This window comes from Leopardus geoffroyi, chromosome C1, assembly GCF_018350155.1.
Source record: "Leopardus geoffroyi isolate Oge1 chromosome C1, O.geoffroyi_Oge1_pat1.0, whole genome shotgun sequence".
Taxonomy (NCBI): Eukaryota; Metazoa; Chordata; class Mammalia; order Carnivora; family Felidae; genus Leopardus; species Leopardus geoffroyi.
The window spans coordinates 168,958,566-168,985,735 of NC_059328.1; the positions used below are offsets into that span (position 1 = coordinate 168,958,566).

General features: G+C 38.5%; 1 long non-coding RNA gene across 1 annotated transcript in view; it reads left to right on the forward strand.

Moving 5' to 3' along the window:
- LOC123599159 overlaps window positions 1-25,372 on the forward strand; it is a 440,038-nt gene extending 414,666 nt beyond the window's left edge. The window contains exon 3 of the long non-coding RNA XR_006713012.1: window positions 24,942-25,372. This is a non-coding gene — a long non-coding RNA (uncharacterized LOC123599159). The remainder of the gene's footprint in view (window positions 1-24,941) is intronic.
- Window positions 25,373-27,170: the final 1,798 nt, after the last annotated feature.

The window sequence follows — 27,170 nt, forward strand, 5'->3', positions numbered from 1 at the left end:
ATGGAAGAGGCATTTCACATAAGGTTTGGGGATGAATTAACAATAGGTAGGGGCGCCTGGGTGGCACAGTCGGTTGAGCGTCCGACTTCAGCCAGGTCACGATCTCGCGGTCCGTGAGTTCGAGCCCCGCGTCGGGCTCCGGGCTGATGGCTCAGAGCCTGGAGCCTGTTTCCGATTCTGTGTCTCCCTCTCTCTCTGCCCCTCCCCCGTTCATGCTCTGTCTCTCTCTGTCCCAAAAATAAATAAACGTTGAAAAAAAAAATTAAAAAAAAATAAATAAATAAAAAATAAATTAAAAAAAACAATAGGTACAAGAAAACTAAACAAACCAAATTTTAAAATATAAAAGAAAATTACTAACCTCAGGAGAAAAAAGAAGTTGTTCAAGAGAGGAAAGGAAATGTCACCAAAACACACTTTGTGGCTCTGCAGTAAGATTGTTATGAGACCGTGGGAATGCAAACTGGTGCAGCCACTCTGGAAAACAGTATGGAGATTCCTCAAAAAATTAAAAATAGAACTACCCTACGACCCAGCAATTGCACTAGTAAGTATTTATCCAAGGGATACAGGTAATGCTGTTTCAGAGGGGCACATGCACCCCAATGTTTATAGCAGCACTATCAACAATAACCAAAGTATGGAAAAAACCCAAATGTCCATTGATGGATGAATGGATAAAGAGGATATGGTATATCTATACAATGGAGTATTACTCGGCAATCAAAAAGAATGAAACCTTTCTATTTGCAACTATGTGGATGGAAATAGAGGGTTTTATACTAAGCGAAATTAGTCGGAGAAAGACAAATATCATATGACTTCACTCATATGGGGACTTTAAGACACAGAACAGATGAACACAAGGGAAGGGAAGCAAAAATAATATAAAAACAGGGAGGGGGACAAAACATAAAAGACTCTTAAATATGGAGAACAGAGAGTTTCTGGAGGGGTTGTGGAAGAGGGGGTGGGCTAAATGGGTAAGGGGCATTAAGGAATCTACTCCTGAAATCATTGTTGCACTATATGCTAACTAGCATGGAATTAGATTAAAAAAAATAATAAATTTTTTAGAAAGGATTATTATGAAACTCGTGTATACTAATGATAATCTAACAAAGACTATTTTCCAAATTGGCTAGCGAGGGAGTAGATATCAGGGAATATGGAGGAGTATAAGAAATTTAAATCTTAATTCTTTATAGTAGGAAGTCAGTAAATAATGACTACAGTTTTAGAATCCATGAAATTGCAGTGTAAGCTCTCAGAGAGGTATGCAACAGGGCACAGCTCTTTCCACGGTAAATATTGCAATACTATTTAACTTTTTAAGCCATGTATACATATTGTTTGAGTAAAAATTTAAATGGTGTAAATGCTGACATAATTATCATACTAAGTATGAAGAAGTATTAGTAGTCATGAGAGATAGCCTTAAGTTGACAGAAGGAATGTAGTGTTTTTTCTCTATTTTAAGTTGGATTCCCTGAGGAAAAGAATTGTGTGTCTGTGGGAACAACACTCCCAAGGGAGGGAGGGAAGCAGGACTGGACCAGGGGAGTTAAACTGACAAGTGGTTGTAGCAAATGCTTCGTGAGGGGTCCTGGGGCTGGGATAGCTCTTTTGAGTTGCCCCAGATGAAGGAAGGGAGCCTTTGACTCCATTGACCAGTCATGGGACCAGGAGCAAATCCAAAGATTAAGTGAGGCAGCTTTCTCTGAAGGAAGGAAATTCCTAGAAGGAGACTCTGCTCTCAGCCCTCAGCCAACACCACTAGCAGCTGGATATGAGTGTGTCGATCCTGATGGGGGGATTTAGGTGCCCCCGCCCCAGCACATTCCACTAAAAGCCTTTCTAACAGATCAAGTTGCAAAGTTTTGCATGGCAATTTGAGGAAATTTAAGTGTTTTCACATTTAAAAAAATACACAGTGTAAACTTGTGGAACTGAAAATGTTAAATTACATGCGAATACATGACCACATTGATAAATAAAACACAAGATTTAAAAAAAAATACAGAAATTAAAAACACTTTTTGACATGGTAGGTAACTTTCTGAGATGGACAATCATTTGTATGCTACTAAAGCAGATTAGAAACAGTTTTGTAAGCAACTTGTAAAAGGGAATAAAATTTCTCCTGAGGCGCCTGGGTGGCTCAGACAGTTAAGTGTCCGACTCTGGGTTTGGGCTCAGGTCGTGATCTCACTGTTTTGCAAGTTTGAGTTCGAGCCACATCTGGCTCTGCTGGCAGCAAGGGGCCTGCTTAGGATTCCCTCTCTCTGTCCCTTCCCCACTCATGCTGCCTCTGTCTCTCTCAAGATAAATAAATAAGCTTAAAAAAAAAAAAAGATTTAAAATTTTTCCCTCTTGAAAACTACCTTCAGAGTTCTACCTTTGAATGCATGGACATCCCTCTTTCATAGTAGCTATCTGTAGCAGATATGGGGACTCCGCTTTGTCTGCTGGATATCTTATCCAGTTGCTACCCCACGGCCCTGGAAGTAGGAATGTGGGAAGGGAAGGAGTGGAGATGAGAGTAGGGAAGAGGGCTTCTGGGCATCAGTGGTCCCGGGGTTTTCCCTGTTCTCTCACCTTTCTTCCTTACCCAAGATGTCCCTGTAAGTCCTTGCACTAACTCCCTTCACTTGGATGAGCTGCCACGTGGGGTGAGACGACAGTACCATCAAGGCAGCTTATATTGTGTGTTCTGTAACATTTAAATAGGAGAGAACAAAAAGGAGGAGCTCTGTGGTCAGGATTCTCTGTGGGAATTCTACTCAGCTCAACCTACTGTTTGTGAGAGACACTTGGCTTTGTTTTAGCATGTATTTACTGAATGCCTAATGTGTGCCTGGCTTTCTGTAGGATAGAAAGGATGCATCCAGGAAGGAAGCAAGGATAAAGCTGTATGATCCAGAAGAGTGAGTCTTTGATATACTGGGAATTGCCTGTTGTGAGAAACCTAATCTAACCTCACTGAGAAATGTTAAAGGATCTGACCAATCATATATTAGACACTGTCAGGTGCAGCGTTAGGAGGTACTGATAAAGGATTGTGAAGGACAGAACCTCGGAGTAAGCCTGACAGAGAATTATGAAAGAAAGAGCAGAACCTCAGAGTAAGCTCTATGTAGCTACTGATGCAAATTGAATATTTGCCGACTGCTTGCTAAAAGTAGGCTGATGTGTAAAAACCATAGCTTTCATTCCATATAAATAGACCTGAAAAATCCACTATAAGTTTGTAGCTACCTGCATGCATGCAGGATATTTGCTTTGTTCAACAATATAATTAGCTAATTCTCAGTGTATGAATTGGCGTGTTCCTTTGGGTCTTGGTTTCTTTTTCCTTTAATCTCCCGACACTGTATACGTATAGGCATCATGAACAATAAGAAAAATATATATGTGCATTATCATCCAAAATAGCAAGGACTTGTCATGAATATTCAACTAACAAATTCATTCTGCAACCTTCAGAAGTCCTTTAGTCATTATGATTTCATGGTGGATTCAATTTAGTGAGATGCTATTTACAAAGAGTTTTAAATAAAAAGTACATGCCTTTAAATAAAAGGTACATGAGCCATCTTAGAATCAAAGGGCACTGAAAAAATATCTCTCCAGTAGACTATATCACTGTGTGCTGAGGATATCATCTCAACCAGCTAAATAGTAAAGGTAGACAGACTTAACATGTGTTTCGAGGTAAATGGTCCAAATTATTCAACGTGACTTACTTCAGCGCCGCTCTGAGAGTTCATATTTCACGTAAAAGTCAAGTTTCCTTCTTCCAAAGTCATAGTTTTGTCTGTCTGTATAATCTGTTACTAATATTTTGCCCTTGTCACATTTCCCCCCATTCCTAGACCGTTTTGTGATGAGTTTATCATTGTTATTTTATTTTGGTCACAAAGCATGAGTAATGCATTTTTCAATTGATTTATGCTATTTACAAAGTGCCACATCAACTATTACTGAAGTTCATCTTTTGAATTCTGACAGCTCTGGTAAATAAAACACTATCTGCCATAGAGGAATTGCTGAGGTCTGTTTAGAAGGATTCTCGTTTGACCTAATTGTCCAGATGCAGTCAGCAATGCCTTTACACAAGTTCACATTACAAGAAACTGCTCTTACCGTGAAGACAAGGTGCATGTGTCTCGAACTTTGATATTTCAGTATGTAAACAGTATGCAATTGTTTCTATTGTTTTATGTATCTGATCAACGTACAATTCAAACGCTGCAAATGCTATGCTCCAAAACACAAAGTCTTCCTCTAAAAAACACTGGGGGGGGGGGGGCAAAAAAAAAAAGACATGTGTAATTGTGTTCGATCATTTGTAAAATCATACTCATGTCAAGTAGGAAAACGCACACCCATGGTGGCCCCCATTGAGGGCTGGGTTGTCAGTTATGTTAGGAGAGGGCTTGTGTTTTGTTATCTGGTAAGAAGCAGGTGGTCTAGCAACGCCCTTAAACAACTGGGAGCTTAGTCTGCATTCCAGGCAGCTGCCTCCTCCTATTTTAACTGGCATTGCATCACAAAGGACAATAGTCACTTGTGTCACTTGTAACACAGAGACAGGAACTGACCTTCTTCCCACACTATGCTGCAGGGTTTGAGCAGGTTATCTCTTTTGTTCACAATGAATACCATTTAGAGGCTCATCCTACTCAAGTATTTGTCTCTACCATACCTACTATTGTTAACAATTCTTTAACTGTGCTTAGTATTGTTAATACCAAAATACTTTAACTTCTTCACGCATTGTTGCAGATCACTTGGAATTCTCTAACTTGGAACTTTGAACTCTGTCAAAGACACCCAAACTGTTCACTGAGAGTGAATAAACCAAACACTATGAATTAAGAATTACAGGGGCTTCTGGGTGGCTCAGTCAGTTGAGCATCCAACTCTTGATTTCGGCTCAGGTCATGACCTCACAGTTTGTGGGAACGAGCCCCACATCGGGCTCTGAGCTGACAGTGCGAAGCCTGCTTGGGATTCTCTCTCTCTCTCTCTCTCTCTCTCCCACTCTTTCTCTCTCTCTCTGCCTCTCAACTTGCACTGTCTCTCCCTCTCTCTCTCTCTAAAAAAAAAAAAAAAAAAAGCCATTAAAAAAAATTATATACTGTTTACCTGAGAGGTTACTATAATGCAATAAACTTCAAAAGCTTCAGAAAATTGTTCTGGTATTAATTGGTTAATCAATCCCTCCTCATCAGGATATAGTAAAAGTCTTAGCCACCTGGGAAGTGCTTTGGTCTGCTGCAGGCTCACATGGACATCTTATGCTGCCGCTGATCGATCACCCCTACCGAATCCCACTCCTGGCCACTTCAAGATCAACTCTGTCATCAGGGCTTTTGATATTAAATGAAGACATTGTCAAATTCTTTGTCTATATCTTCTCTACTCTTTCAATTTTTCATTCTTTAGCAATGGTCTAAAAAGACCAGAACTGTGACAATTTATCTGAAGTTGCTTCCATAAACAAAGTTCTGACATTCTGTAAAAAAAAAAAAAAAGTACACTCTCCTCATTTATTTCATTTTAAGCCTTGACCAACTTTTAGGGGATGACCTCTCTTCGTTTACAATTTTATACCGGTTTTTTTTTTCTATGAGGTCTCTCACAGATATTACAGTCGTGTGGACAGCCACACAGAAAGAATCCGCTTGAACAAAATTTGACCACTTGACCAAAAATTAGTGAGATCAGAACCAGTTTGGTTACCACTGTTTATTTTTTACAACAGAAAGACACAAAACTATCATTTGTCTCATGGTCTCCTCTCTTCTCTTATGTAAAAATCAACCGGCTGTCAATCAAGTCAAAGCTTCGAAACTTTCTAAGGAAAAATAAGCATTTACAAAGTGAAATGAAACACAAATCACTTCAATAGCTTAGGTTTGTACTTCGAAAAGTGTCAAACTAAACTAATCATAGTAGGAATTGATGGAGTATTAGCTCTGGATTTCAAGTTATTATAATTTTTCAATGTCTGTCTCACATTCTTGGCTGTCTGTCAGATATAATTACCTTGGAAATCCCATCTTCAGCGTTAGTTCTCTGTTTAGGGCCTCAGGGAAGCAGCTATAAAAATGAATTAGTCCCATGAAAACAGAGTACTTATGGGTGTTTTCTGCATGGGTTTTGGACTACAGAATAGATGTTCTATAACCTTGACTTGACAGCAGTGCAAGGTGGTAGATTCACAATGTCGGAGAAGGCAATGAATGCAAACTCACAAAGATGATTCTGCATGCTTCCACCTATCCCCATCCTGACTCAAATGTCTGTAGGGAACCATGGATACTATTCGCAAATTATATGAAAAATTGATTTGCTGCCTTCTTTATTTGGAGATCTGTAACCTTCATTTTAGAAAATTGCAAAAAAGTAAAACAACCATCTTCTTTCCTATTTCATTTAGTGCTGTTTTTATGTTGCAGCGACTAAAATTTCTTACTTTCATAAGCAATGGTACTAGGGAGTGATCATTTTAATAATCCTTTGGAGCAGTAGGGCAAAGTGGTTCAGATCAATGGTTCGTTCACAAAATTGATGCCTTTTCTTGTTGTATGACCTTGAATAAGTTAATTAATCGTTAAACCTCAGTCCTCTCATCTGTAAACTGAAAAAAAAAAAGATAAACTGAATTCGTAGAAGTGAGGTTAAATGAGATAAGGCATCCAGAGACTTAGCACAGTTCATTTAGACTATTTTTTACAAATATAAATTATGAAATATGTTCCTTCTAGTACAAGTTGTAGGATGCATTGTTTACTATTTTAAAGATTTTGTTGAACTTATGGACATTTCCAGTACTTCTATGTGCTAGGAGTTTTTTGAATTGAATGTGTTCACATTTATGATCTCAATTCTGTAAATTATAGAATCCAGGTTATATATATATAAACATAAAACCACATGCTAATACAGACAGCAAATATGATGATAAGCAAGAATAGTTCTGAATGCTGACAGGTAAATGATCCCAGCCTTGTCCTGGGCTTCTAATGAAGAAAGTATCCACTGACAAGTTATTAAATATAAGAATGACTAGGGTATGTTATACCAAGTCTTTAGGAGATACAGGCCCACATCTAAATAAGCACCAATTGAGGTCAACTCATCATATATATTGAATAGGTAGTATAAGTTGACGACATGCCAGTATACCCTCAAATCCATTTATGTATTGGATGCCAGCTCTGGTCCTGTGCTTGGACTGGGCACATAAAACAGACATACTGGAGGCTACAGTCCAGTGTCAAGTGGGAGACACAGATAATAAGCGATAAATGCTGTGAATTGTTACATGTTCTGTGAAGAAAATAACCAGGGCACGGTGTATTTGTATAAAGGGTAATTACCCACCATAAATAGCCCAAGAAATGTTGTACGGGGAATTAACATTTAGGTTGAGATCTGAATGATGGAGGTGTCAGTTCTGTGTCTAATAGGGAAAGAAGGTATTATGGACTGAATGTCTGTGCCCCTCAAAAGTGCATGTTGAAAGCTTCCCCCTCCATAGGATGGTACTATGAGTATACGTTACTATGGGTATACTTCAAGTATACTTAAGTATACTATGAGTATACTTTAAGAGGTAAGTAGGATCAGATGAGGTCATTATGGTGGCACCCTCGTGAATAGGTTTAGTTCCCTTTTTATTTTTTATTTAAAAAAAATTTTTTTAACGTTTATTTGTTATTGAGAGACAGAGAGACACAGAGCGTGAGCACGGGAGTGGTAGAGAGAGGGGAGACACAGAATCTGAAGCAGGCTCCAGGCTCTGAGCTGTCAGCACAGAGCCCGACACGGGGCTTGAACCCACGAACGGTGAGATCATGACCCGAGCCAAAGTCGGTCGCCCAACCGACTGAGCCACCCAGGTGCCCCTAGTTCCCTTTTTAGAGTTACCAGAAGGCTTGCTTCCCCTCTCTGCTCTCTACCGTAGAGGACACAGTGAGAAGTCAGTGGTCTCCAACGTAGAAGAGGGTCCTCACCAGAACCCCACCATGGTGGCGCCCTGATCTTGGACTTCCATGTGCCAGAACTGTGAGAAATGAAGTTCTGTTGCTTATAAGCCACCAAGTCTATGGTTCCTTGTTAGCGCAGCCCATATCGGCTAACACAGAAAGCTGTATGCAAAGTGGTTAAGGATACTGGTGAGAAGTCAGGCAGGAAATGGTTAAATAGAAATGCTCCTGAGTTACTGCTTGCACAAAGAGGCTGTCTAATGGTGCCTCTCAGGAAGTGTCACAGTGCTGCACTCTAAGACATGAGTGTCATTGCAGCTTCCAGTCAGAAAGGGACTTTTCTCAGTAAACAGGACAATTAGAAAGTGTAACCTTCCCCAGAGACCAGTAAAGAAGGCTGAGGCTGGAGCTGACTTTTAGAAGGAGCTGCAGGGTGAACATAGCCAACTGCCTACATTTTGCAGAGAATTTCAAAGGCAAGCAAAGCTTGTTTCCATTTGTTAAAGGCTATACTTTAAGTTTACAGAGCTGGAGAATGGGCTAAAACAGCAAAAATATCCATCGGGGCAGTCTGTAAGAATAAAATATTATAGAGTGCACTTGTGTGCCGCCCTCCAAGCAGCTGAACTTGGACAATTGGGAAGAAAATAATTATTACCAGTTTGTGAGAAGGAACCGAAAGTTAATGTTATTAATTCAACAAATATTTATTGTGTTATGTCTGGGTACAAAGAAACACCAGGAGACAAAAATGTCTGCCCTCAAGGAACTTAACACTGAGGGGCTGGAAGCACGAGGGGAGAAAAGACTGGTATCAAGCATTAAACACAAGTAAGTAAGTGACAGAGTATGTTAGGGAAAGAATGAAATTAGAAAATGAAAAAGAGTAGAAAAGAAAGTGGTGCTGGTGAAAGGGAGAAGGGACAATCGCAATATTAAATAGTTGTTCAAGCCAGGCCTCATGGGAGAGGGGCTGTTTCAGCAAAGACTTGAAAAAGATGAAGGAGGGGCACCTGGGTGGCTCAGTCGGTTGAGCGTCCAACTTCGGCTTAGGTCACCATCTTGTGGTTCATGAGTTTGAGCCCCACGTAGGGCTCTGTGCTGACAGCTCAGAGCCTGGAGCCTGCTTTGGATTCTGTGTCTCCCTTTCTCTCTGCCCTTCCCCTGCTCTCTCTCTCTCTCTCTCTCTCTCTCTCTCTCTCAAAACTAAATAAAACTTAAAAAACATTTAAAAAAAGATGAAGGAATTGGTGAAGCGGCTATTTGAGGGAAGAGAAAATTCTAGGTTAGAAGTATGTAGCTCAGGTATTGTTGTAGGCACTTACATTCAAGTTTTTATGTAGTAGAATGAATATTTCCTTTATTTACGTGATGATTATACATATATTAAAGTACCTTTGAAGCATGAGTTATCATTTGCAGGCAAATCTTTTTCAAAAACGGTAAGTTAAAAAAAACAAAACAAAACAAAAAAAAACCTTCCAGAAGCCATTAGAGATGGATTTCCATGGCTTCTTTTTTTTTTTTAATTTTTTTTTTCAACGTTTATTTATTTTTGGGACAGAGAGAGACAGAGCATGAACGGGGGAGGGGCAGAGAGAGAGGGAGACACAGAATGGGAAACAGGCTCCAGGCTCTGAGCCATCAGCCCGGAGCCCGACGCGGGGCTCGAACTCACGGACCGCGAGATCGTGACCTGGCTGAAGTTGGACGCTTAACCGACTGCGCCACCCAGGCGCCCCGGATTTCCATGGCTTCTTGACATTACTAACAACCACAAGCAAGATTCTGGATCCCAGAGTAGGCAAATCAAAGGAAGCAGCATCCCTTACGAAATCCTGCTTTGTAAAGGATCATTTCTGTCCTGGCATGTTTCGTATTTTATTAGGTAATTTAGAAGAAATAAATATGTCATGAGCCCTCCCCGAGGAGTAATTAAAAAATAATTTAACCTCATATCCAGCTTTCACTTTTGACTTTTAGTTACAGGTAAATTCTGCTTTCCTTATGAGGAAGGAAATTCTTCCTTTTAGGAAGGACTTTTAGTTACAGGAAATTCTGCTTATGAGGAGGCCTGGAGGAGTCTGGAACAGCTTCCACACCACCTCTTCCTGCCATCCCAGTTGGGAGGGTTGTCTTAGGGGAAGCAAAAGATAATTTAGTGTGTAAAATGATATTATTCTTGGAACAAGATATGTTACGTGTTTTTCCTGCATAAGAACAATTCAATCAACCATTGATGCTTCAAAAAGAGATGCCTCGGTTTTCTGAATGATGGGGGCTGGGGAAGAAGGGTGGGTAATGAAAGCAAAAATGTGATGTAACTGTTGAAAGAGCCAGTCAAACCTTTCGGCAGCATTCATGGAAATACAGCATCCAGATCCTAAAAGTAATAAACCCACAGTATTTTGCATCAGTCCTATGACGTCCAACAAGGTTTATTTCTGAGCATCACATTGTAAGAGAGATGTTAAGAAATAGCGAGGTTTTGGATCATGACATTAATGATGTCAGGGTACAGAAACTGCCATATGAGGAATGGTTAATGACCACAGTTGAGACAAGATGAAACAGAGCCTTCACATATTTGGAGGGCTGTCATACTGGTTATCACAGTAGTTTTTAGTACATTCCATATGACAGAATGAGGCCCAATGGCAGGCAGTTAAGAAGTAGATTTTGGCACAGGCGAAGAAGAAACCTTCTGAAAATTAGAACTTTCTAGATAAGAAAATGGCTTATCAGCTCATGAATTTAGTCTCTGGTTGTTAGAAGTACTCAAAAGGAATTTAGATGGTGAACTCTACCAGAATCCCCACATTTAATGGAAGTCTATTCTGTAGGTTTGACCCCTGAAGAATTTTCCTATGTTCACATTCCTTGATTTTATGTTGTGTATAATGAAGCAACAGCTAATCGAAAGCCCCTTCTCTTCTGAATCATACATGTCACATAAAACTTAGTGTAAATTTAGGAAACTTGATTTATGCTTCTGTTGGTATTACCATCCAAGTTACCGTGCATCAAATAAAAACACCATACTGCTTAGTGAGTTAACTTTCTTTAATGACAATGATAAAGTGGGTTGTTCTAGTTCCTGATTTATCATCTTCTGTCTCCCCACACATCCTTTTTGCCCCACTTTGTGATACCAGAATTAGGCTCTGCAGATCACATTCCTCTTTTGCTAGCTGGCTCAGTGCTAGGTTTTGCCAATAGAGGGGGCCAGAGAGAGCCTGCAAACCGGGAAGAGGAGGGAGGGATGTTTTCCTTGTCCAGTGTATTGTTGTTCTCCATGATGTGCATCAAGCCAGCATCAGGTAGCATGTTTCTGCAGTCGCCACAGCCTCTCGTCAGAGATCTGAATTTCAGCCTTTCTTCTTGAAGTTCCTTCCTTTCGTTTTTTGCTTTCCCCTAAGTTCTAGGAGTCCTTTCTACAGTTGCTACCTCAGAATGCTTACCTGTGTTAGTAGTTAACGGTCATAAATCTAGTTGATAATTCTTTCTATTTATGTTTTCCTGTTCAAATTACTGTTGTGGTTCGTATCCCCTGATTATACCCTAATACAAGACTTGACAAAAAAATAAGAGCAAAAACCAATTAAAAGCCTCTCATTATTGGTTTCTCCTAAAGCTCTCACACAATAAACAGGAACGTTATTCTCCTTCTCCTCTTCATGGGGGTGGGGTGGTGGTTGGTGGAAATGCTTTTAAACACGTTTTGCTGGACATCAGTTTTGTTCTGACAGGAGAGCTTGAGAAGTATCATATATATTCATAGTTGTACTACAGCCAACCTGACCATAGCCCCCAAAGGACTGCTTAGAAATATTCGAAGCCCTTATTTGTAGAAGGCAGAAGCTTGACATGATAATCAGTCACGTAAATCTCATGATAAAGAAAGAAATTAACATGTGTCACCCTAGCTTCTCGGGTGTCAGATTTAACTGCATCTAGTGATTATGAAAAGGCTGCTGAAAATTCAGGGTCTCTTTTAAGACTGTGTATCACAGGATACATCATGACTTTGGTAGAAAATATCATGTGCTCATGTTCAACTATAAATGTATACAAACTATAAATTCTCAACTGCCTCTATAGATCTCAATAAACTCTAGGTACTTGTAGCTGACCAAGACTGTGTGAAACAAGATAATAATCTCCAGAAACAAATTATATGATAGAAGACATAAGGAACTTTATTTATTTATTTTTTAAATTTATTTAAGTACTCTCTACACTCAGCGTGGAGCTTAAACTCATGACCTCAAGATCAAGGGTCACATGCTCTTCTAACTGAGCCAGCCAGATGCCCCTAGAAACTTTTAAAAGTCAAATGTTCACTATCTTTCTTCTTTATCCTGCCTGTGAAAGAAAGACTGAGTTGCTTGATTAACGCTTGTTTGTTGTGTTGATTTAGAGGGGTGGTGAGATGATAGGTATGCATATAGAATTAAAGAAGCCGGCCAGCCAGAGTGATTTTGCTCTGCAACTGAATGAAGCCTGGGGAGCAAAGAAGGAAGCAAATAAAAGGCCCACTAAGAGTTAAGAAAGAGAATGAAAAGGTGGGGAAAGAGAAGAGTAGAGATTGACGTAGATCAGGGAAAAATCCAACACAGGAGAGTTGGAGGGTTTAGAGGGGAGGTGGGGGGAAATTACAATAAAGGTAGGGGTTTAGGGGAAAGATGTATAAGAAAAATTTAATATATTTTCCTGTATGATGCCTGTTTAATACTCCCCACAGTGCCCTCAATAAAATGTAATAAAGTTTTCCACTGCTTTTGAAGACTTTTTCTGTTCTAATTGAAGTGGCATATGTGTTTCTTTTGGATGTGACAGGAGACATGAGGCAAGCTTCAAGATGGCCCAGTTATATTCAGGACTCAATTGAAGAAGAGAAAACATTTCCAGACTATGGCACACCTTTCTATTACACGCTTTTGTTACATATCAGTTTTCTAGTAAAAAAAAAAAAAACAAAACCCAACAATAACATACGACTTGAAAAAGTAGCGAATAACTATACCTCTTTGTAGTCATATATTTGTTCCCTTCTTTCTGTCCCAGATTTCGTAATATAATTCAAATGTATCCCTTACTATCCAGTCAAAAATGTTAAAATAGTCCATATGTAATAGACTATCCTATATTTAGGATATCATTTGAGGTATAGGGTTTAATATTAAGTATGATTCTGTTATGAAAAATTATAATTACAGTGTTTGGTAGCATTATTTTCATGGTCCAGATTATGCTCTCCAACAAAATGACAAATGCTAAAATGAAAAGGAAATATATCAAATACTCATTAGTTAATATATTTCATGCTTCCTAGAGCCATTCATTTTTTTCAGTATCTGGAACAAACATCTAATACCTGCTTAGGGGTCAGGGGACAAGCGGGGGGAGAGCAAGATGAATATCACACAACTCTGGCATCAGTCTAGTGGGTGAGGATGCTTTAAATGTGACAGGGAGAACTGATGAGGCCTCATAACCACAAAAGGAATGTCTGATATTTTATAAACTGAGGTCTTTCTGTTCTCTGCGTAAGAGAAACTGTACAGGCCCTTTGAAAGCCTTCAACCTTTATTATACAAAACTACTGCCTCTGAGTATTGTGGGTTCCGCTTCCAGGACAGAAAAGCAGTCATACAACAGATAACAAGGAGAAACTATAGGCAGCGAGTTTTTTTAAGTTACCACGGCTGGCACTAGGATGAGGTGAACAAAATTTAAAGGGTTCCAAAAACTCAGTAATCAAAGAGAAATATATTCTAGTGCCATATTTTTTAAAAATAGAAACGAATGCGAAAACTCCACGATGAACATAACACTAAAATTTTTAATAAAAATAAAATCAGTTACTGATTTTTTTTCCCTCTTACCTCTTGTTCTAATATGGATCAGCACAGCACTTTACTGATCCTGTCCTTATTTAAAATTTTGACATTTTTCTTATTGTGGATCTTTGCATAAACTAGTAACCAAGATTTAGAAAGAAGGGAGTTGTCTGGGTTCTGTGATGGAGGCAGTTGCCCAGGAGAAATGATGCCAAAAAATGAGTGGGGATCATCTCTGCCTCATCTAAACTAATCACAGTTATTCCCCTGGAAAGTGTCAAAACCGTGAATGTGAATGTTATCGTTTCAACAGTGCCGAATGTTTCCTGACCATTAAGGTCAAGTAGCAGTTTCATGTCTTTGCCCGGCATTTGGTGCTTGGCCTCATCTGGAACACTAAGCAATAATTTGACAATTTGAGCCAAAACTTCTGCAAAGGGAGCAATTGCCTGGCGTGCCACTGAGGAAAGTCTCCAAAGAGTAGGGAAAAAAATCTTTCAGAAATGGCTTCTCTCTCAGGTTACCTGAGAGCAGTTCTATGGGCTTTGGTAATAGGAATGTGGGGTGCACTTCAAGATGCTTCGTCCAGATCCCTCTCAAGAAAGTACTTACCACCCAACCCTCAAGGATACAGTCAGTGGCTCCAGGGTTCACCTCAGCTGTAAGGAGCCACCTCTCCTGTGATCACATCCTTCCCAAGAAAGCCCACATCTGCTGACTGAACAAGGCGAGAGTTGAAAGGCCGCAGCATTTGGTCCAAGGCAGAAAAATCGTGAAGGGCAATGGTCCCTTGATAGCTCCTGCTGGATTGGTCAATGATTGGTTGGCCCATATCAGTTCAATTTCTCCTTCTGCCCAGTCCTGCTTCCTCCCCGTCCGTTTACATCTTGTACTCTAAAACCCATGTCCACATTTGCCTCCAGAAAACCCAGCCCGAGAGAGGCAAACCAGATGACATTTTTCTTTCTACAATTATTATTTGAACAACAGAAATACTTATGCAAAAAAAAAAAAAAATGAATAAATATACAAGTCTATTTGTAACATATCTCTTCGAGCACTCTCGATTTAGATCAGAATTATCACAGTTATAATTAGCGTGCATATGTGATTTTGGATTTAGATTTTTTGATTGATATTAACATACAATACCTTATAGCAAGTCTGTCTACATATTTGTCTTTTGTAATGCCCTTGTGATATTCCATGGTGGATTTCTTACCTGTCTCCAAACTTATGGCCTTAAATCATTCCCTATCTTTTCACTGCTTAAAATAGTGCTGTTATAAATATTTTTGTACAAATTGCTTTCTTTCTTTCTTGATTAATTCCTCTGACAATTGCTTTCCTAGAGTTGGACCACAGTCTTGTGATGTCAGCACTGGGACCAGTTAGCAGAGGAGAAGAGAAGAATAAAAGGGAAAAGAATGAGGACTCACATAACCACGAGCTTTTCCTTTCTTGTATATAAAGGATGTGTATAAATGGAGTGTATATAAATCTAGAACAACCTGAAATTCCATCAGGTCCTGGATAATTTCATTTTACCTATGAATCTTATTGAATAACTCCACAGTAATTTGTACTTCGAATTGAATTATTTATTTGTAGCAGCATTATCCAAAGTTCATTATACAAAATTCTTGTAGCAAAGAAACTTACTAAATCTATTTAATCCACTTATCCAGTACAATTAATATTAGAAGAAAAACAGTTTGTGAAACAATGGCATACATGGTGTCGTAAAAAAAAAACATTTAGAAAAATTGTATTATACATACACAGATAGTATACATATAGCTTTCTTTCTAGAAAAGTCCATTTAAGCTATCACATTAGTAGCCCCACCCCCACCCCCCAGCACCTACCACCCATCCAGGAAACTTTGAGATGTTTTACAAAGGTTTATGAAGTTACATTAAACATCTGTTAAAAATCACTTTGTTCATTACTAGACATTTATGTAATATAGTTTTAAAGAAAGATAACAGCTGAGGGGAGCTACAGAAAAAAAATAGAACTTATGCTGAATTATTTTTTCTTGTACATATGAAGTTTCTCTGTGAGAACAAGAGCACTCAGCAGATGTACAGATCCATTATCTTTTTGCATGGCAATATGTTCCTCCTTTCAGAAAATTTGAGCAAGTTTGGAACATAAAATATTACAAATAGGCTGAGATGCAAAGCAGAGAAAATGAAAATGATTGGCAGAAAACCATGGCATAGACATAAGAGATGTTACCTAGGTGAGCTTTAATCAGGGCGTTAACCACTGAAGTTCTCCATTTAATGAAGCATCCAAATGTATATGAATCTCCCTCAGTACTTGGGGTGTAGCAGATTTCCAGCACACGCATCCCCATGTACCCTCTACATTAAAACCAAATGACAATGGTTTTCTCACCCTGTCGTCTCAGCCTTGACTCTCTCAGTGCGCATGAGATCTTTCCATGGTTCACATAACCTGTGTACTCACAAGCAGGTATTTGCAAGTGTGCATCTGGTGACAAGTATTAAAGCTGGAAGATGAAAGTTCTGAACCAGTCTACTTAATTCTTTGTCACTTGTCAAGGCCACCCCCAGCCACACTATTGTACACAGGACTCCACAGACTTTAGAATGCCCCTCCTACCTTGAAATTTCAAATTGTATTTCTCTCTGTATTTTTAGATATTCATAAAGCTATTGCTCAAGAAAAGATTTTAACAATCAAGATTGACCCATCATTTTACAACCGAGAAAACTGAGAGTCAGAAAGCTGAAAGTTTTTGACCAGATTCAGAAAATGAATTTTGTGTAATTTGTGTGAAAATAGTGTCCCTTGGCTCCTACCACAATTTTTTTTCACTCTATTATTCTAAGAAACTTTGGGAGCGTTGTTAAAACGACATTGCATTATGGTTAAAAAGCACAAGTTCTGGAATCAGGAAGACCAAGGTAACAAAAGGAATATTATTTAACCTAAGTTTATTTCTTAGTGAAATAATATTCTGTATGATATAGTATTGTTGTGAGTTTTAAATGACGTGGAATATAGTTAAGTGCCAAAAAAACTATTAGCTATTGTCATGATTACATATGTAAATGAAATTCATTTTCTGCTTATTACCATAGTCTCCAAAAGCTGCAGATTGATTTTTATCAAATTTGGAGGTTAGGCTCATGTAAATTACAAGCCAGGTGTCATATCCAAAATTCATGCTGACTTCTGCTTCTGGGAGGTTGAGTAGGGGTGCTTTTCCCCACTCCTCCCACTAGGCACAGCTAAAAGTCCTGGATATTATATGTATGGAGATTTTGCAAGGTAGAACCAAGATGCGAAGCAGACTAGGGAACTTAGAACCCAAAGAACTATACTGTGACTTCCCTGGACTTTCTTCTCACTTCATACATCCCAGACTGGGTACTGAAGAAGCCCAAACCCCCAAAACACTAATGACACAGAACCAAGAAATAAAGCCTCAAGAAAAACCTATTCTCCCCTGTGAATGAACCAGGAAAGGAACAGCCTAGCTTGACAGACAACATTTAGACAATAGCCATTCTATCCAGTCAAATGTGTGGAAGGGACGCCTGGGTGGCTCAGTCGGTTAAGCATCTGGCTCTTGACTTCAGCTCAGGTCATGATCTCATGGTTTGTGGGTTCAAACCCCATATTGGACTCTGTGCTGACAGTGTGGAGCCTGCTTGGGATTCTCTCTCTCCCCCTCTCTCTCTCTGCCCCTCCCCTGCTCATGTGCTCTGTCTGTCTCTCTCTCTCAAAGTAAATAAACTTTTAAAAAAAATGTACAGAAACTACTACAGCCCCACCCTCGCAGGCAAAGGTCCAGTAGGAGCCAATGCTTTCACCCTTGTCCAGCTTTAGGGAGTGCTACTCTCTCTCCCCACCTCCAGGGTGGTGTCTGAGAAGGCAGAGTGGGAAACTGAGACTTTTTCATCTCTACCAGGTGGTAAAGAGGACTCCTTCCATGGTGCCATGTGAAACTGTGGTTCGGGGAGGGGGAAGCTTGGACTCCCACCCCCACCCGGAGGTAATAAGCACCCCTGTTACTTCCCACTGGGGGGGTGTCAGAGAGGGCTTACTGGTGAGTCAGGACTTTTGCCACTGCTCAGTGGTACCGAGACAACCCAGCAGTGCTGGTGGAGGTGATGTGGAAAGCCACAAGGAGATGTCTGTCCCTCCCCATCCCAACCAGTGTGGTATCACAGATGCCTCATGGGGAAGTGATTTTTGACCAAAGTGCAAAAGCAGTTCAATGGAGAAAGACTAGGCTATCCAACAAATGATGCGAGAGCAATTGAATATGCATAGGCAAGACAATATAAAGCTCTATCTGAACCTCAAAACTTTTACAAAAATTAATCCAAATCACAGATTCAAATATAAAGTATAAATCATATAAGATGTTTAGAAGATGACATAGAAAATTTGGGGGACCTGAGACCTAGTGAATATTTCGCAGACATGACACCAAAAATGTAACGCATAAAAGTGAAAAACAGTAAATCGATCTCATCAAAATTAAAAATTTTTGTGTTGCGTAAGATCCCGTTAAGAGGATGAAAAGACAAGCTACAGAGTAAGAGAAAATATTTGTAAACATATCTGACAAAGCACTCATCCAGAAGTTGTAAAACTGAACTGTAAAAACAAATAATCTAATTAGAAAATGGGCAAAACACATAAAGAGACATTTCACTGAAAAGAATATATGGATGGCAAGTCAACATGTGAAAAAATGTTCAGCATCACTAGCTATTAGGAAAATGCAAATTAAAGCCATGATGAGATATCACTATAAACCTCTCAGCATGATAAAATATAAAAATAGTGACAATCCTCAATGCTAGCAAGACTATAAAGATGCTTGATCCGTTATACATTGCTGGTAGGAATATAAATGGCACAGCCAATCTGGAAAAAACAGTTTGACAGTTTCTCAAAACAATTAAACATATACTTAGCACACAATCCAGCAATTGCACTCCTGGGCATTTATCTCAGAGAAATGAAACATTATTGTAACAGCTTTATTGTAATAGCCCAAAACTGGAAACAACCAAAATGTAATACTGCTCAGTAATAAAAACAAATGAACTATTGATATACACAACTTGGATGGATCTCAAGGACATTATGCTAAGTGAAAAAAAAAAACAATTTTCCAAAGACATATATGCTGTGAGTCGATTTATATAACATTCTTGAAATGACAAAATTATGGAGATGGGAAACAGATTATTGGTTACCAGGCATGGGGGGAAGGAATGGGGTGTGGCTATTAAAGGAGTAGCAGGAGGGAGATCTTCGTGGTGGTGGAATAATTCCCCATCTTGATTGCACTGATGGTTACAGGAGCCTACACATGGGAGAACACAGAATTATACACATACATCGTGTCAACATCTAATTCCTGTCATTGATACTGTATTACAATTATGTAAGATGGACCCACTGGGGGGAAACTGAGTGAAGGGTCCACGGGTCCTCTGTGCACTACCTTTGTAACTTCTTGTGAGTCTATAATTATTTCAAAATAAAGTTGGTTTCATTTTAATTTCATGTTGAGGGCATCTCTGGGGAGCAACAGAGGCTTCTAGTCAGAGGAGCTGTGGATGGCTGAGGGCAGTTGACAGCAAAGTACAATGCAAAGGAAGGTTGTCTACCAGCTGAGAAGAAAGGCTGTGTACAGATTTTTGTGGCAGAGAAAACGATCATTCCTTTCCAGTATGAATCCTAAGTATACTAATGTTTTTTAACCCTTGACTGCAGATTAGAACTAAGTGGAAAGTTTTTTAAATGCCCCATGTCAAGTCCTTTCTCCAGAGATTCTCTTTTGAGTTAGGATGATCCTAATTATCCTAGATGAGTCTAAAGTGCGGTCTGGCCTGAGGAACACCATATTACACCAAGGAATGTAGCATTATTTCAGTGTCTGAAATTTGACACTATTTCGAGCCCTGTAAGAGAAAAGTAAACCCAAAGATTTATATTATTCTGATAATGAGTTTATGTCTCAAGGCTAGTTAGTGAGCCTCTGGACTACCTAAATCATAATGGAGTTAAAAAAAGAACATAGGTGATTTTCCACATGCTATGTTAAAACAAGAAATCAATATTTTATCTTTTGAATGTGCGTGATTTTCTCAAATAATCGTTTTATTCTTTCATGGCCATGAATGAGATGCAAGAAAAAAGTATTCTAAATTCCAGGAACTAATCTGTGCTAAACCTCTTCTAGAAGGGGCAATTCTATATTGTGTAAACCAAGGTAAATAGCAGCAGGGGTCCTATCATATTGCCCAGGATAATAGAATGACAAATGTGTTCTATAAAAGGATTTGACACAAGTTTACAAATTAAAAAATAGTAAGCTTTATATTAATTACTATAATTATGGAAAGTTCTCAAGATTCCATATTACTATTCTTTTTAAAAAAACTTTTTTAATGTTTATTTATTCTTACAGAGAGAGAGAGAGAGCACAAACGGGGAGGAGCAGAGAGAGGAAGACACAGAATCTGAAGCAGGCTCCAGGCTCTGAGCTGTCAGCACAGAGCCCGATGTGGGGCTCAAACTCACAAATGGTGAGATCATGACCTGAGCCAAAGTCAGACACTCCATCAACTGAGCCACCCAGGTGCCCCTCCATATTACTATTCTATTCAACTTTACTTAACAGCAGTTCGTGATGCTCCTGAGCAAAAGTGCATATTACAGATGACACATAACTGAGATGTGGAGCAGAGTCCTAGAAACACTGTGGGGACTGAAGTAGAGGGCTGCTGTTCCTGTCCCTCCTACTCTACTCACTGTCTGTTTGACCCTGGGTGAGTTCTTTGTTAGTTGCCTTAGCTGTAAATTTGAAATAATAATATTCTGAGGAATGAAAGAAATAATATAAGAAAGCACTTTAACTTATACAGTGCTAAACATGTTGCCATTGTCATAATTATTACCATTTTAAAAACTCAACTCTTGTTAGCTGCCCACTTATGGGTCTGTGAAACTAACATTTTTTAAAAGCTATAGTTTACATAAATAGAGCAAGTTTCTCATGATCAAAACTAGTGTGTGGTGAATGAATCATTAATTGAAGGGTGATAGTTTCCAAACTGCAAATGTCTTGGGCGTATTTACTGACATTGATGAATCCTATTAACTCTAACTCATGAAAGTGGCCCACTCCCTCCACACACAGAGCCATGTGGCATGCAGATACTGTATGCCATTTGCAGTTTTCCTTTTAGAAACCTAAATGATATATATATATATATTTTTTTTTTTAATTGTTTAATGTTTATTTTTTTGAGAGAGAGAGCGCGCATGAGTGGAGAGGGGCATAGAGCTGGAGACGCAGAATCCGAAGCAGGCTCCAGGCTCCGAGCTGTCAGCACAGAGCCCAACGCGGGGCTCCTACCCACAAACTGCAAGATCATGACCTGAGCCAGAGTCGATCACTTAACCGATTGAGCCACCCAGGCCCCCCTAAAAGATATATTTTATTTCCATTTCTAGCTTCTCCATTAAAGGGCTGGGGTGCTGCTAAATTCTTAAGCTTTAGATTTAGGAGCAAAAGATCTCTAACAATATAGTCTAGCTGTTCCTATTCCATACCCTGAGGAAATGCAGAGGGCCACAAGGATATCTGGAGGAATTTCAAAATGTCTGTAGCATGTTGTACTAATTGGAAAGTAAGAACATGCTACTGAATAGTGTGAGAATAAATGTCTTATGTAAATATTTTTTAAACTTCACAAAGACAAAATTGTACAAGAATTCTAAATAATAATTGCAAATAAGCCTTAATGAATGATTTATAAGAACAATTGAACAATAATAGTCTAAGAACTAGCTATGTCCTAAATATTGAAAATCATAAATAACATTTTATGGAGATAATTTTAATATTACCCATAAATTATAACTTTTTAATTAACAAAAATATTTTTAATATACAAATTTTGGGGGCTTGCCTTATTTTACATTTTAACTATGTAACTAATTTCTATTTTCAAACATACTAATTCCTTGTCTTTGAGAAAATTACTGTTAAAAATCAACATTTAAAGTACAAACATAAACTTGGTGATTCCTCAATATCCATCATTTTCTATACTGCAGCTGTATTTTTTCTCAAGTTGAGATATATACTTCAAAGTATACCTGTAGAGCTGCCCTTATATATACAAGTAATAGGTGGTGTGATTTTATTGGCTTGTCTGTTTATACCCCCTTCCCAAACAGAATTACAATGCCCTATTATAAATGGCTACACCATAACATGAAATAGTCACAGAACCTGAGATCAATAAAAAATGAGTGTAGGAAAAATAAGTCAAAGTTCAAAGTGAGGTTAGAATGCATATGGCTCAATGTACTTGCCAGAGAAGGACTAAATTTAGCTGATGGGAAAAATAGGATTGGTTAATATACATGGGATCCAAATGCCAGGAGATGTGGTTCTTCCTGGTGCTGACATCTGGTGCCAAGACATCTCTCCCATGCATCATCCGAAAGTGGACCCTCTTTGATATAGTAAATGGCATCATCAACAACACAGCTATACATCCATACAAGTAGTGTCAGAGGCCTTTCCTCACAACATCTCCCCAAGCTGGCTGATGCTGTAGCATCAAAGTTCAGGAAAACTAATTCTACAGGAACCAAAAAATATGTAGAACAGAAGCCCAGTTCTCTAATGAGCAAAGAGAGATCAAGATTTGGAACCTAGCCAAATAGATAGTGGCAGAGTGACTCCATCTTAATCCACAATTTTGAAGTTCAGAGGAAAGAATGACTAATATAGCCAAGTGCCCAACTACCATTTATTTTTGAATAAACTAGAATAAAGGCAGAAATACTCTTTAAGCCTTATATGCTACCTAATTTCTTCAATATTGTTTTAATATGTGGTGGAGATTATGAGGATAGGACTTATAAAATATAAAAAAGAAAAAGGGAAATTATTAATGGGGAGTTGGATTTTGAAAATAAAAGAAAATGAAAGTTTTGGGTAATGAAAAAGAAACAATTCATTTCGTATATTGGTATTGGGTATTTCATATCAAATTTGGTGCCAAGAATAAAAGAAGAAAAGCCAATGAATACAAATTAAATTGTACAGTAGCACTGAAAGAGATGCAATGAAATAGAAAAGGCCCACATTTCTTTTAACTGGACGCTCAAGGTAAAAAGCCAAATTACCTAAAAAAGCAGGGAAGGATATTCATAAACACATACTAAAATATCTATACATAGTGATAAATACTCTGCACAGTTCCCATGTCTTGATCTATTTCTGTTATCAGAACCCGGAGAACTGATTGGATAGTGGAGGGAAGAAGACCTCAGCTCAATTTACATAATCTACTTGTCTAATTTTGTGAATAGACTCTAGGAGATCTTCATGTATTACATAGAAAACTAGGCATTTCCTTTCAGAACTTACTGCCAAGAAAATCAAGACTTGAGCACTAGCCAAACAAAGAATTACAAAGGAGGCTACAGGTAAATCCCAAGATTAATTCATGTCAAGCCAATTAAATCAGAAGTCAATAATGTCCAAGAAAAATCACTGGGGCATATAATGGACTTGACTCAAAATTTAAGGAGTGAAGGTAAAAAAAATTGTCCTCACTTTTGGCTGAGAGAGAATGGAAGGAATTTGAAGGAAAAAAATGGAAGCTAAAGGGAGTTAAAGTTCAGGTAAGTAAAGTAAGGCAACATGGAGATGAGACATGGTTCCCTACCAGTTTTCTATGTACAAGCCAGCTATCAATTGGCCTTTATCTTGTGTAGGTGTTTGTAAGTCGTGAACCAGCCTTTGCAGAACAAGACAGGAAGGAAAGGCACATTTGGGAACTGACAGAAGAAATTAGCAAAATACACAAAAGAAATAGTTTCAAGATTATCTAGAGATAGAAACACCAAAGTATACCTTAAAATGTAGAAATGTATAGCTCCCAAATGGAAAAAATTCCTGAAATAATGAATAAAAACAGATGGGGAGAGGTAGCTCCCAAACTGGAAGAGGGACCCAAAAACCACCAGAAAAGGAAAGAGCCCAAGAAAGAGATCATGAAAATGAGGTGGAGAAGGCTATGGGGTAGAAATAAAGGTCCAGAAGGAGGAAATCAGACAAGAATTTACCTTGAACCAGCTGTTTGGCACTAACTCTTTGAGGTACCAAATCTCTGGCAAGTTTCCCCTCTTTGCCAACTTTTACCAGAGTAGAAACATGGTAGAAATCCTCAAGCCAAATTTAAATATGGCAAGTGGATTGTGTAGCCATGCTATAATACTGTTGAATTTAGAATAAATTTTACATAGAAGAATCATCTTGGATCCTCTCCTGGAATTTTTACTTCATGAAATATAGGAATCCCACATGTAGAACATTCTCGATTATAAGGCATTCTCTTAAGTGGATCCTGAAGATATTATCATAATTAAGTTCTAGGGTACATATTAATGCAAAATCCTGATAAAGAGAACTCTTCTCATAAAAGAAGTATCTCTGTAGATAAACTCCAGAAGCATTACTGACAACTTCCCGTATATGAGACTATTAGGATGTGAGGCTACTAACAAGAGAATTTTCCTTTTGCTTGCAGATCCTAAAACTTGAATGAAATATTGACTAGAGGAAAAGCACACATAAAATAAGTACAATATGATGAGATGCTGGGAATAGAAAAAGTGAAAAAGGTAAGTAATCACTTAACACCTGCTTCCGTTCATAGCAAAGACCGAAAACACGTTCAAGGAGGAGAGTGAGTTGGTGAGAGCAAGGTGAATCATTGGCTGGAATTAAATTTGAGCTGGGTCTTGAACTGTTGGTCTGTTGGAAAGGTGACTGACAGGTACTTAATGAGAAAGAAACTCCATGAGCAAGGTACAAAGGAGAGGATGTAAAAAATGCATATAAGGGACTGTAATCAAGAGGGAAGAGAAGAGATGCATAGAGGAATAGAAAGATGACCTTGGACAGCAATGAGTAATCATGGAAAAAGCCTTAAAAATAAACTTACAGGAGCCAAGAAAATATGATGAAAACAGTATTTAATTTTTTTTCCTTTTCGTCTTTTCACAGGTTAAACAGCCACCTAAGATCACTGGCGATGGATGCTGGCTAACAAGTGGGGAAGCAACATCTATGAGATGCTTTGGCGACTCCTAAAACTGTTCTCACACTGCAGACGCAGCCACCAATTAAACACACACACGAGAAATGTGTGTATGAGTATTGTTATCATTGTCTTTTGGAGGTAGTGTTTTACACCCAGTAAGTTACCTCTGGGAAAAATACTGCTTACATCATAGTAAATGTGGAGTGGAATATGTTTACTCAGGACTTTTTTTGAGATTTTCATTTCGTATGTTTAATTAAAACAGAATTTAAAGACTGGGGATGTTGTTAAAATATTGTTTCAGGTTGATGCAAGAACATTCTAGTGCTATTACGGTAACTCCAACTGCTGACTGGTTTTATTTAATCATAAAGATCTTATATCTCAAAAGAAATACAGAGAACAAACTGATGGTTGCCAGAGGGGAGGGAGTGGGTGATTGGGCAAAATGGGTGAAGGGGAGTGGGAGATACAGCTTCCGGTTATAGAATGAATAAGTCACAGGGATATAAAGGTACAGCATAGGAGATATGGCCAATGGTGTTGTAATAGCATTGTATGGTGACAGGTGCTGGCTACGTTTGTGGTGAGCATTGCATAACATACAGAGTTGTTGGAATCACTATGTTGTACACCTGAGATTAATGTAACATTGTGTGTCAGTCATACCTTAATTAAAAAAAAAAAAGCCTCAAATGTTAAAGAGAGAGAGAGAATTATCTTAAAGTTGGATCAGAGGAAATACTATTGTCGTGAAATTAAATTACAGAATATCTTATAAGAGGATGAACTTAACACTCCATTCAACTTTTTTTTTACTACCATACTATCCAAGTAATAATGACCACATATTTCACACTTCACAGTGTGAACAGTGCTGAGTAACATTCTTTAAAAAATAACAAATGACACTGTCCTCAAATCCAGAAATCTGTGGAAATGCTATGTAAATATTTGAGGTCAGAATTTGGTTTGAAGTGTTTAGAAAAAGGAACGAGATATTTAAATGAGACAAATGGCTTAGAGGCTTAATGGAAACAGATGGATAGCAATTAGAGGGAAAGCTAAGCTGGAGCCCCACTGCAAATACTTCCCGGCTGGAGAGGAGCAGATGATCGCAGACCCAGGATGGGAGGACCGAGAAAGGAGACAGAGGAATTGCTTACTCCTCTTGTTCAACCTCTCCTTGTAAGTAAAAAAAAAAAAAAAAAAAAAATTAAGGAAACGTACGGTGGAAAAATAGCGCTACCAAATGAACACCAACCGGAAGTCATAGTATCTGTATCATTTATTCTTTTTTTCCTGCTTTCCACTCCCTCTCCTTGTCTTCTTCCTTTTCTCTGTTCTCTGAGAGTCAGGATTTGTTTTACAGCTTTGCCGTTTTCTTCATTTTGTTAGAAAGGGCCAGAGTCTTCCTCAAAGTGGCAATCTTGAGTTAATATGGTAAAGGAGAGAGAAGAGAAGCCTGTACTTAACAGGATCGTATGGAAGGGGGCTGGCTACTAAAATTTATTTTTTCATGTTCAGAAAGTCTAGAGAGACTGAATGAAGCAGGGGGAGGAAGGGACTAACATGGCTTAGAGATTTACCATGTACACTTTCAAGAACGACTGGTTGTAAATTCTCAGCTTGGGAAATCACTTTAAATTGGCATGGGGGTGGTAGATGGGAGATAGGTGTGGAACTGTTGCCTTGTTAATATTACTTGGTTTATTCTGATTATATTGAATAATATTGCACGGTGACATTCAAAATATACCATGCTAATGATTCTAATTTGATGCTTCCTTTTTTGACTCTACTGCTCAAATAGCCTGAGGCATTAGTATTTTGACAGATGCTGGGCATTCTTGTAAGTACTCACCTTCAAAATCTTCATACATGGATCTTGACCATTAAAACCCTAATTGAAATCATGTTATGTCAAATAAGACGAATAGTACAAGAAGCAGTGTACATGAAGAATGGAAATATTTGGGAGGAAAATAAATCTTTCTAATCACTGACTGGTGTTGGGGGAAGGCAGATACTTCCTCTTAAGGATAGCAACTTACTTCAATTGTGGAGGTTCCCTGCTTTTTCTGCTGATAGAAAAGCCATAGGCATTTTCAAAAGATGTATCAATCAAGTTAGAATAAATACGTATATATCTTGAAGTAGAATAAAAATATAAAATTTACATATTAAATGTA